At 45.1% G+C, this 12,605-nt stretch overlaps 1 protein-coding gene across 1 annotated transcript in view; it reads left to right on the forward strand.

Moving 5' to 3' along the window:
• PPM1L (protein phosphatase, Mg2+/Mn2+ dependent 1L) overlaps nucleotides 1-12,605 on the forward strand; it is a 73,267-nt gene that overhangs the window by 41,675 nt on the left and 18,987 nt on the right. The gene's annotated exons all lie outside the window — the stretch shown is intronic.

Here is a 12,605-nt window from a genome sequence, read left to right on the forward strand (position 1 = left end):
AGGAAAAAGCATTTTCCCTCAAGCACATCCTCCTGATGCATATAAAGTACAATTTTAAAAGATTTTAAGGAGTTTTATTCCACCTCACTCATATTCCCTAAAAGTGGAACTCGTGGGGTGCTCAGAGTTTGGGTTTTAGGCGCAGTGAGCTTCACTGTTTTATTTCTTCTCTGCTTATTTAATATATCAAAGAACCACAGAATCATTTCGGTGGGAAAAGACCTCAAAGATCATCAAGACCAACCGTATTTAGCAGATCATAAAGCCCCAAAATCTATAAAATACTTACCCATAAATATATAAATATTTATCTAAAAATATATATATACCTATATACATTTGTATATAATATATAATACATAACATAAAATATATAATATATATAATATATATTATATATATTTTCTGTTTCATCCTTCTATATATATTTGTATATTATTTTTATCTATTTCTACATTTATAAATATATCTATTTCTATAGAAATATTTATAATACATCTAAAATCCTATAAAATTTTATAAAATAAAATTAATGTTCTAAGTGTCTCGTTATGCAGAAAAAAACCACAGTGAGAACACGAGGTTGGGTAACAGTGTGTGGGCCCTGCTGGAAAGTTGAGGCCTTAAATTCAGAGTTTTTAAGGAGAATAAAAGGGGATGCTCAAGGAAAGGATGCCAAAGAGCTGGGATTGGGGGAGAAATGGGAGTGGGAAAGCTGTGCAGAGAGGCCAAGGGCAAAAGCACAGCAATGAGAAGTAAAAATAGCACGATAAAGATCATTCTGGTACCAAAAAATAGCCTGTAGCTCCTCGTGTGCATGTGAAACTTGACTAGTGACCAAAATAACCTCCATGGAAAAGAAATCCAGGATGTTTCCCCAGCAGCTCTCCAGAACACCGTGTACGGATGGCAGTGAGGAAGCATCTTGTGGTAAACAGCTTTTTACCCATAAAACCAAGATAAACTCCCTTTTATTTCTCACTGGGATTGCTGGTGTTAAATATTTCATTTTTTCAGGTAGTTTAAGCTGCGGTTCTTTAAAAATAGAATATCCCCTAATTGTGTCCAGTGAAAACATTCATTGCGTAATTTTGTGTTTGGATTCATTCAGCCCCTGATTTCCACCTGATTTCCAGGCAGCAGAGTTTATTGCAAAGCTTTAGAAAACCAGATTAGAATATAATTTTAAGTGTCAGGGAACATCAAGCATTTCATCGTGATTTCCTGCAGTCATTGCTCTTGCAAATTTGATTTCCCACCTCGCTAAAATCCACTTTATGGAAATACTGCATCCACGTGAGGGGGAAAGGGAGTTTATGGGCTCCAAAATTGAGATAAGGAGTTCAGAAATAGCCCTGATTCAATTTTCCTGGGCTTTTCGCTCACGTGTTTTGTTCTGGTGGAGCCTCTTAGGTGGGAAATGAAAGGAAATGTTTCTTTAAAGCAGCGTTTTCACCTCCCAGAGCAGCCCATGCATTTGGTTTAGCTCATCCCATTCATTTGCTCCCAGATTTCTCTCCCGGGATACTTTTGGGTTGATACAGGAGTATCAGTAGCTCCTTAAGGTGAGGCTCGCTCTCAGTGTTTATTTTGCAGGGGATTTTCTCCTTCCTAGAACGGGATGGAATAAAAATAGCCAGGATTCAACCCCAAGGCCAAGCAAGGCAATGTAATCTGGTTTTGAGCTGCTGAGCTGGCACCAGCTCCCGGGCAGGGATGGGCTCCGGGCTATTCCTGGGGCTTTGCAGCTGGAAAAGCCACCTGGAACTCCAAGTTCCTTCCTGAGTCCAGCTTAGTGCTCTTACCAGCGCTCATCCCAACCCCAGAGGCCTCTCTCCAAAAACAGGGAATGACAGGCTCCGTGCAGGGATTTAATTCCTGTCAGGCATCGAGCGGTGCCAGGGCCTGGGATCTGCCAGCGGAATCCTCCCAGGAGCTGCTGCTGATGCTGGAGCTGCTGTAGGAACTTCTCAGCCATGATTTTCCTTCTCCTTGGGAAAATGGGAATGTTTTTTTACGGAGCTGGAGGCCGGTGCATGGATTTGGACACTCCAAAAGGCACCGCCGTGGATGACGCTCTGAAGGGAGGCTGGCCATGCTTAGCCCCTCGAGCACCTCTCCCTTCTTTTGGCCTCTTTGCAAAGCTCTTAAAGGTCTCTCCCAAAATTGCCTTTGCTTTAACCAGCTCCTTGGTGGCCAGCCTTCCCTTTTGTCCCTTTTCCTTCTTCCACAGACTTTCTCCCTGAGAAATGCCATTATTTGGCTGTACCACCACGTTGGCTCCAAAATAAGTTTCTCACTCTTCTGCACACCAGGTTTTATCCCCCTCAACGTTTCCTGCTGGTATTTTATTTGTCTCTATTTAGCTGAGTTTCTGTCACACCCACAACATTCCCAAATCCTGTTTTTACCCCTTTTTTTGCTCGGTGTTGGCAGCATTTCTTTGAACCTTACGATTCTCTCAGATGTTGTTTTCTCGTTCCCTGTTTGTGTTCCGCCGTCGGTCGTCAGGAAACAAACCCACTTTTTTGGGGTGGAAAGCTGTGATTCCACAGTTTCCTGCCCGAAATGATTTTCTCACATGTTTTGTCCTGATCTTTCGAGACACTTCAAGCTGTTGAGATTTTTCCATTCTGCTCTGCTCCTTTGGTTTCACCACAGGTCATCCCTTTAGAGTTTACTGCTCAAAGTGTTGCCAGAGAAGCTGGGAGTAAATGTGGATGACAGCGGGAAGGGTGAGCAGCAGCTGGGATCATGCAGTGCCTGGAGGGAATGGGTTGTGTAGGTGGATTTAAAAGCAGCTGCACCTGGAGATGATGTTTAGACAGGGAGGTTTAGACATGGTTTAGTGATCAGGGGTAGTACACAGAGCTCAGGCGGAGATAACACCTTGGAATCATCGTTCTGAGAGTAATCCTGGAGCTCTCTGGGATGAGAGGATTAAGAGCGATGCTCCCACTGCTTCATCCTGCAGCACTGTGGGGATGTCCCCAGAGCTGCCTGCCTTGGGTTGGAGTCCAGAAAGCTCTGGAGAGTCAAGATTGGGAAGTCATCAGCTGATTCCTGGGAGTGGGACTCAGCCCTGATCCTTGCCCTGGACAGCTGTTAGGAAACACTCTGGAAAATAACAGGTGGAGTGGGAATAGGTCTGTGAGAACGATCCGAGTGGAATTATGAGCAGCAGGGGGAAAAATCCCCTCAGAGTTCATCCATCCTGAGGGGTAACACCAGAGTGAGGGAACAGCACCAGGGTGAGGGACAGAGCACGGCACCAAAGGGCCCAGGTGCCAGAGACTTTGGGGGAAAATATTAATGATTTTGGGAAATAATAAATCAATACCTGAGTGACAGCAAAACATTGATTTGGTGCCAGCCCTGTTTTGCTGAGAAATAAACTTGATCACTTGATCTCCCCAGCTTCCAGCTCTACACTTCACAGGCTGACAGAGAACTGGCTTAGAAAAACCTGAGGAATTCATTCCCAAGAGGGAAGGTGTTTCAGTGGGATTTGGGAAGCGAAGGCTGTGAGGGGAGCAGTTTGTTAGCCCTGTTAATGTGGTTCACAGGGAAAAGGGTCCAAGTGCCTGGGATCAGGGGGTTGGAGCAGCATTCCAGCTCCCAGGGCACTGCCAGCATTAGTTCACCACCATGCGATGAAAGCCCAGCCAGCCCCTGGGATATCTTGGGTTTCTCTGTATTTCAAATCTGTTTTTCTTCAGAAACGTTGGCTCAGGTTTGCTTAAATTTCTGTTTAAGCTCCTGGAAGTGAAAGGTTGAATATTTTTGGGAACATTGCCAAAATATTAAGCTCCGCTGCGTAAGTTGCTTCTCTCCACGCTCCCAATAAAAGGTATTTGCTTTTTGTTGTCTCAAGGCTTGCCATGAAATCTGAAAACTCCAGGCTGTGTCACTTTAATATACAAACACTCCAAGCAATACAAAAGCCTTAAAATCAAAGCTGTGCTGTTATCTCTTCGGAGCAGGAGCTTTTTCAAGGAGCTTCTAATGCAGAAGCAGAATCACTTCCCAGTTGCTGCTTTGAAGTTTTTATAGTGTGCTATCATAGACCTTTAATCCGTGCTGGGGCTGCTCTTAAAAATAGGAGGAAATTGCAGAGTGAAGCAGTAAAGGGAAAGAAACTGCTTGAACATTTAATCAGCCTCACTTGATAGAGAGGCTGGTGCTGTCCCAGTGAGAGGAAACCTGGTCACAGCTGTCACTTGGAGTGTGGTGCTGCTGGGATGGCCCTGTTTGGGTGCAGCACAGCCTGGTGATGTTTAAAGACATGAAATGAAGGTATAAAGATGTAAAATCTGCTAAATGATAACTACAACACTCTCTAATGTCACCCAGAGTGTCTGTGGTCAGGTCTCAGCTTGAGGCAGTCTCTGCTTATTCCCCTCTGTAAATCAGCCTGTCCTGAAGTTACTTTTCCCCCCTCAGCTGGAAAATTCCCTGCTCAGGCCCCCATTCTCCATGAAAATAGCTGGAAACCTCCTTGACCTTCTGGCTTGTTACTAAGTGCAATTAGCAACCCATGTCCTAACGAGCTAGAGAAACAAAGTGACTATGTACCATCTTATTTCATTAAACTGTGTTTCAGGAAAATGGCCTTTAAATAGCCACCTACATTTCCCTGGAATTGAATCACTGAGGCTGGAAGAGACTTCCAAGACCATCAAGTCCAACCTGTTCCCGATCCCCATCCCCACCTTGTCACCAGCCCAGAGCACTGAGTGCCACTTCCAGGTGTTCTTTGAACGCAATTGGTTTCATCTTTCCTTTTTCTGGCTACTCCACTTCACTCACTCTTCTCCCTTTCCTGAGTCTCTCCTTTCTTTTTTCCTACATCTGCCTCCTTCCTCCTTGTTTTCCCGTCTTTTTCAATTCGGTGTGATTTGGCTGCTCATGAACTTGAGGGATGTGAACAAAAACACCTCCAAGCCTGCTCCCCACGTGCCTTTGGGCTCAATAACCAGAGATGTGCTGATCACACAGGCAGGAGAAATCCTTTTTTCATTCTGTCACATGGACATTTTTAGAGGGAAGAAGGAATAACATCCAGGCATTGGTGTTTGTCCTAAGTGGGGCCTGATTTATGCCTCTCCTTCTCTCAAGGGTACAGCTCTCCATGTTTATGTAGTGAAATGGCTCTAGAAAATGAACAGGCTTTGGGAACTATTTATGGATTCGAATTGGCTGCTTTTCTATTTAATGAAGTCCCTGTCTCTGAGCCTGTGCCATTTAATTAAGTGGTTTATATAATTACTCTCTGACATCAATTCTGTCCACTCTGGAAGGTTTGTCTCTTCTTCCTGAAGGAGGTGTTTTATTTAATGGGAGTCTCTGGGTCCTTCAGCTCGGGAGAAGAAACTGCAGATGAATTCCAAGGCAGTCGCTCTGTAGCAGGGTGGGCTGAGCTCAGTGGCTGAGATCCTGCTCTGGCCATCCTTTTTTCCCTCAGTCACTGATGTCCCTAAATGTTCTCGGATTCCTCCTGTGTTTAGGAAGAAGAGCTGTGATCCAGGCTGTGTCACTACAAGCACAGCATCTCTTCTCTCAGAGCCTTCACATCCTCACCTCTCTGACCCGGTAACTCCTCTGAGGGCAAGTTTCCTTCTCTGGAAAAAACCCTTTTAAAAATAATTCTCCCTTTTCGTTACTGTTTTCTTTAGCCCTCAGATATTCTCTTGATTCTCAGATTCCAGGTATAACAACCAGACAGGGTTTTCCATTAACAATTCCCTAATAACCTCACCACAACCAGTCATTATTACCCCACTATTTATACATCCCGGGATTCCAGGAGCCTTTTTAAGCACTAAGTTGTGCCACAATCTCAGGTTTCAGCTGCTTATCACCCACATGATCACAAAAATCTCTTTTCCTGGCAGCGTGGTGTTCCAGGAGCACACGGAGAGGAGACAAAAGTTCGATTTATTCCGGATTAGTTTTCCAGGGACCGGGAATGCGGCACTTTCCTGGCTGGCTCCAGCTCATTATTTGGGTCAATACAGTGGATTTTTCAAACCCAAAAGGAGGAGAGGATCTAAGGAAATAACCATCATTACATTGAACCAGAGCTCACTGAACCTTCAAGTTGTTCCCCTCAGAAATTGTAGTTTCTGAAGGAAAATGTCAGCGGGCTCCTTTTCCCTGTTAACTCTTTGTGTGCAGGATTTTTCCCAGCTCTGGGATGGACGGAGGAGAATCCAGCTGGGACAAGTCTCAGTTGTGTCTCCATTCCTGGATCCCTCTGGAAGAGCTGCTGGGATGAACCCTGAGGCTCCACAGCTCCTCTTTGTCACCCTGGAAGGTTTTATCTCCATCTCACCTCCTTCTCCTCACAGCTTTGGATGTAACACAAGGCTAATTATTAACGGGATTTCTTAATAGAGAATTTTTTAAGGTCAGACTTAAACGGCAGCTTAAGGATTGTTTCCAGCATTAGATGTATCCCATTTAGGAAAAGCCTTATCAGGACAGGACTTGGCTCCAGGGGACAACATCTGGCCACAGCTCCTGCTCCAGGAGCTTGCCTGGTTCCCTCAGGGGATTTATGGCTGACAAAGGCAAAGTGATAATATTTTATACATTGGCACTCTGCTGTTACTTGAAAATCCCTATGTGTTTCCTACTTGCTGAGCTTTGGACTTGCACTGGATGGAATCACAGAAATATTCCATTTAGGAGTGCTATGAAGAGCGGGAGACAGGTTTGTGACCAGATGGTTGAACATTGGTGAAATTCTAAGCAGGTGAAAATAGAGATTTTTTTTTTTTGGTCTCCTGTGTAACTCACCCAGACTGGATCTTTCCAGTTCTTGATTCCTGCTTGGCACAAAGCAATGTCTCTGAATCAGGAGAGACCATTTAGACTAAAATAATTCCACTCCTCTCCCTCAGTGCTTGGAGGGAGAGAACAATGGCAAAGAAAGATGAATGCTTCTTGCTATTTAATTGAGTCTAATAGGCTATAAATACATTTTTTCCCTCAATTCCAGGAGCAGAATGAAAGGCTTCTGGTAAAACTGGTTTTTCACTAAAAGAAGCCCTGCTCTTTGGGAAAGCTTCTGCACAGAGACACCTGTGGCAATCCCCTGGAGTAGTTTTAAGGCATTTTAATTCCTAATGAAAGCTTTCAGTTCAGGGGCTGCACTGATGCAGGGTTACAGGCACGGAGGTGGAAATGTCATTTAAAGTCGAGTCATTTTGCAAACCTCTTTTATTTTTTTACCTTCCATGTTGAACTTGGTGAGGTCAGTAAAATCCAAAATGCAGTATTTTGCTGTATCAAAACAGGCTCCCAAAATCAGCACCTGTGTGAGTTCAGCGGGTTTATGACACTCTGCCCATTATTTTTAGGGTTCTTGCTCTTTCTCTCACTCCTGCTTGTTTATGCCAATATGAAAAAGGATCCCCTTTGCTTAGATTTGATTACAGGGACGTAAGGGAACATTTCAGATCCTCCTGGTTGGGTGAAATGTTCCTGGCAGGTCTCCAAATGCAATCCCTGCTCTGTACACCTTGGTATTTAGTAAATAAATGGTAATTTGGGACCCGGATTTTTCTGCATTGTTACCTGGTAATGGGCAAGTCTTTTCAGGCATTTTAAAACCCTTTTTTTATAGGCCTTCATTTCATATTCAGCTCATCTCTGTTAATAGTTCCACCCAATTAGCATCAAAATCAGGTGAAATCTTGACATCCCTATTTTTTTTCAGCACTTCAATCACACATATTTTGCATTATGTCATTGACTAAATCGTGCCCTTTGGTAAACTCAAATATTAGTCAAACATTAATGTCCTTTCCCTATGGCCATGTGGGTGTTTGTCAGAATTATTGCTGCTCTTGTGTGTCTGTGCTCATGCATCTTCCAGGATTTATGGAATCCATCACCTTTAAACCAGCTCCAGCTCCCTGTTTGCCAGAGCTAACAGGAATTTTATCAAATGACTGCTTCGTGCCTCATTTTCACTTTAATTCCCCCACTAATCTTAATTTTTCTCCTAAAAGAGGCATGGATAATAATTGACTTTCTAATTAAGATTCAGAGTTTGTGTCTGTGCGTGTGCAATTTTAGTGCTGATGCTTTTCTTTTAGCTCCAGGAATAGTTCCTTTACTCTCATTGTTCCTAATATTCTTAATTTTGGGGGTATATATGTGGTTGTCAGACCAAATATTCAGGGTGGAGTAAGCCAGCCCAGTTGGGATTTGATGTTTCCACGGATGGTGACCCCCCAGCCTCTTGGGGCACCCTGTGTTTGACCAGGAAAAAAGCTTTAATTTAAGTTTCAATGGCATTTCCTGCATTTCAGTCTGTGCCCATTGAGGATAACGAGAAACAGAAATTGTTGACTTGGTGTGTTCACGTGGAAAATTGTCCTGTGACTCCTCCAGTCTTTGATGGGATTATCGGTAAATAATTGATAAATCCCGAGGAATTGCACTCATTTGCTGTGGGAGCACATGTAAATAAGTTGCAATTAATAAACCCAAGCACAAATCTGGGTATCTGATACTGCACAGTGTGGTCCTAAAAGAAGATTTAGGGGCTCCATGAGCTGTCCATGAGCTCCCAGGGCAGTGGTGAGCCCAAAATGGACAGAATTAATAGAAGTAAGGAGGTGGTTTTGGTGTTAATTACTGGTTCTGGTGTTAATCACTAGTTCGGATGTTAATAAATAGTTTGGGTGTTAATAAATCTTCCTCCACCTCCTTGCTGCGATGCTTCCCCCTAAAGATCCAGGCTGGCAAACGGGAGTGTTCCAAGGAGAAGCCCGTGAGCGGCTGGCAGGATTCCAGAGGGAGCAGGGAGATGTGTCAGGGACTGATGGAGGGAATTCCAGCTGCTCTGCTCCTCTGCGACGGGATAATGGGGTGGTTGGATCCATGGATTTACATGAGAAAGGGGAATGGAGGTGGGAGAGATTGCGCTGGAAGTCGCAGATAACAGCGGGTTCGGGCTGGGGATGAGGGGAATGTTCCCTGTGGGACGGGAATCCATCCTCTCGCAGCACGGATAATGAACTTCCAAGGGCTGGGGAAGATTCTGTCTGGGAATATTCTCCCATTTTTCAAAACGACTTCTTCATTCAGAGAGTGAGGCAGGGAGGTGCTGTGGTCCCGAGTGGAGATGCCAGACGAGCTCATTAGAACGATGCCCCTTGCCTTGATGCAATTAACCTTTTAATTGGACCCCCAGAATGTTCCAGAACGTTCCTCGTGGCTCAGCCAAAGCAGTGGGGACAGATCCGTGTCCGTGCCTTGTCCTCCCTCACCTGCAGCTTGGCTCCACCACACAGAGCATGGCTTGGTTCGTTTCCATTCGTTAATTAAAAGCAGCCATTAAAAACACGGCTTGTACGAGTGTTTCGTGAACCAGTCCCTCACTGGAAAATGGCAATTAATTGGATTTTCACTGATTGTCACCTGTGCTGCTCCGTGCCTGGCTGCAGGAGGGTCACACGTGTGTCCCTGCAGTGTCACCCTGAGACTGCTGGGCACAGGCAGAACGGGACGTGCCATTTTCCAGCCCAAATCCCGCTGATTTCCATGCTCCTCGTTCCAGGACACTTCAATAATTCTCTTCAAGCAGCGAGTGACAGGGGCTGTTTAAAGGGCTGGACTAAAACGTGTACTTTGGAGCCATAAATCATCCTGTTTTTATTTTTACCTTTGTGGGGACGTGGTTCTCAGCCTTGCTGGGAGCCAGGAATCCACACACAGGCTGTGCCAACGGAGATCGAGCTCCGTGTGCTCCGAGCAAATCCCAAATTCCAGATGGCTTTTCCTTCCCATTTCAGGGAGCCCAGTCCTCACTGGGCAATTCATTATTTTCCACAGCTGAAGCAGCTGTGGATTACTGTAATTATGGATTTAATATATCTCTGACAATCCAGCGTGAATACTAATTTGAACTTTAGCCATCTCCTTGGAATCAGGTTAATTTCCTCGTTATTACAGAGTGTCTGATGAAGTGAAGATGTTTGTGAGCTGATGCTTGGCCTGCTATGGAAATAACAGTGTGTGGACTGCAAAATAACAGTGGTGGTTTTGGTGTCCAGTGTTGCTGAAAGTCCCAGCAGAGAATTTCTGAGCTCCTCAAACATTTTCAGCTCGTAACTTCATTTTAAATTGGGAGCTGGGCTTTCCTGGGATACGTATTGATCAATTAATGTTTATCATAGAGGGAAAAAGATACTTTTAAATAAAAATAATAGGCTAAATGCATGAAAATTTGGGATTAAAGGACAAAAATTCTGTTGGCATGTTTGTCCTTAAATAGTTCCTTGCTTTAGAGGGCAAACTGTTTGTCCTGGTGCCATTTGTGGATCTTGCATTATCCCCTGGAGAGCAGATTATGTTTTGCTCTCATATGTTTTCCCTTGGAATGACTATTCATAGCTCCATGTCCTTATTCCAAGAGGTTTGCCTCAGCAAAATCCCACTGGCTTCAGGGGAGCTGTTCCTGCTGGTGAAGGACAGGCAGCTGATCCCAAATACCAAGGGTGGGATGGGAGAGGAGCGTGAATTTCCCTGGAATCAGCACAATTTTGGGATCTGATTCCATCCCCCTCCAGCCCTTCCTGTGTGAAAAGCTTGAGGAGGTGATCTGTCTGCCATAAGTTTGGCTCCCAGAGAGAAAGGAATCCAAGGAATATTCTTTAGCCACTTCCAGAGCGTCAGGGTGCCAAGAAACAACTCTTGGAATGGCAGTAAAATGGGAACAAATCCTCGCTGTGTTTGAGCAGGGGGATGTGCTCATCAGGTTGTCCTGGTTCAGCTGGAACATCTCTGCCAGGATGACTGGATCAGGGAAAGGTGCACTTCCAGGTCTTTTATTTAATCTGGGATGGGATTTTTTTAACCTCGGAATCTCAATTTATGTATTTATGGCAATGTAGGGATATTCCTGCACTGTCCTTTTTGGAAGTGAACAGGAAAGCCTTAGGGAATTTCTACGAAAATTCACTGATGGGCTTCCTGGAATACATTTCTTGTCCACAGCCTCATTATTCCATGGTTTTTACTTTCCCAGAGAGAGATGTTTAATAAGTTAAGTGCACTTTTCTTAGAATAATGAATTGTGTGGGTGGATTTGGGCTTTTTTTTTTTTTTTTCCTAATAAAAAGATGCAAGTCCAAAAACCTGTATTTGAAAGTATTTCTGCTAAGGAGTGCTGGTCTGGGATGTGGGCTGTGAAATTCCAAATGGGATCATCATGGATTTCAAACAGCACCTCAGGCTGGAATCTTTCCCACGATTTTCCATCTTTTTGATGAAGGATGGGGTGGGTGTGGGTGGGAAGGTGATAGTGACAGTCACCCCCACCCTGGGAACACCTTTGGGTCCAGGGGGCCTTGGAGATGGGTCTTAATCCCTGAAGATTCTCTGACATCTGCTGGGATTCAGCACCCTGATTTCCATGGAAGGCTTTCCCGGGGATCCTGAGGCTCAGGAGAACCACGGGGAAGGATTTGTGGAACTGAGGGGTTCCAGCGCAGGGTTTTTATTGGGATGAGCACAGAATTTGCTCCTGAGGCTGCAGAGGGCAGGAATGGGATCAGCAGCTCCGCCAACACCCTGAGGAACCACTTTGCTCCCTGTGCCTTACAAACCTCGGGTTTTTCCTGGGCGTAGGAATCATCTGATCCCACATCCCGGTTTCCAGGCACCGCAGTTACACCGACTGCTCTGTAGCTCCACCTCTCTCCCTCTCCCTTCAGATCGTGTTAAAAGTGCCCTTCCCAAGCAGCATCTCCCCATCCCCTGGGAATTCCCAAACACAGAGGTCCTTAAGGAGATTTTTTTCAGCCCGTTACCTGCGTTCCTGGGTGGATTTCAGCTGCCCCAGCCAGCTGGAAAATAGCTCATCTTTACAAGCGCTTCCCAACCTGCTCCTGCCCTGTTCTGCCTGGAGATTTTGGTTCTTTGCCTGGGATTTAGCTGCCAGTGAAGGCAGCAGGGGACAGGTGGTACTCAAGGGAAGGGAAATGAGCAGTTTAGTACAGAGAGACATTAAATCCTGGAGCATTTAGGCCATCACCTGTCAATAGCTCCTCTGCTCAGCAGTGCAGCAATGTTTTCCCTGGGTTTTCCTTGTTCCACATGGATTTGTGGAACCTTTTCTCACTGCCTTTTCTCCAAGTAATTTTTTCCTTCAGTTTCCCTTTGTTTCTGCATTCATTCATTCTTGAGTATGTTGTGACTGTGTAGATGTGCCCTTGAGTCTGCGATCACGGAGCAGCTCAGGGCTTTACCAGGTAAATCCTGGGCTTTTTCTGCGCCAGGACAGTTTTCACTCACACTTCCCTAAAGTTTCCTCCCAAAACCTTCTTTGACTTGCAGCTTTGGACCTTTTGCACCGTCAGGCCTCAGAAATCTTTGTGTCCTTCCTTTGACTTTAAAGATCATCTGATTCCACCCCCTGCCATGGGCAGGGACACCTTCCACTATCCCAGCTTGCTCCAAGCCCCATCCAGCCTGGATTTGAACATTTCCAGGGATGGGGCATCATCTCTGAAGGAGGGAACTTGTGGTGATCCACAGGAAACCTGTGGAAAGGAGGGGCAGCGGGGTCTTGGTGTGTCTTGAAATCC

Source organism: Corvus brachyrhynchos, unplaced genomic scaffold (genome assembly GCF_000691975.1).
Source record: "Corvus brachyrhynchos isolate BGI_N302 unplaced genomic scaffold, ASM69197v1 scaffold544, whole genome shotgun sequence".
Classification (NCBI taxonomy): Eukaryota; Metazoa; Chordata; class Aves; order Passeriformes; family Corvidae; genus Corvus; species Corvus brachyrhynchos.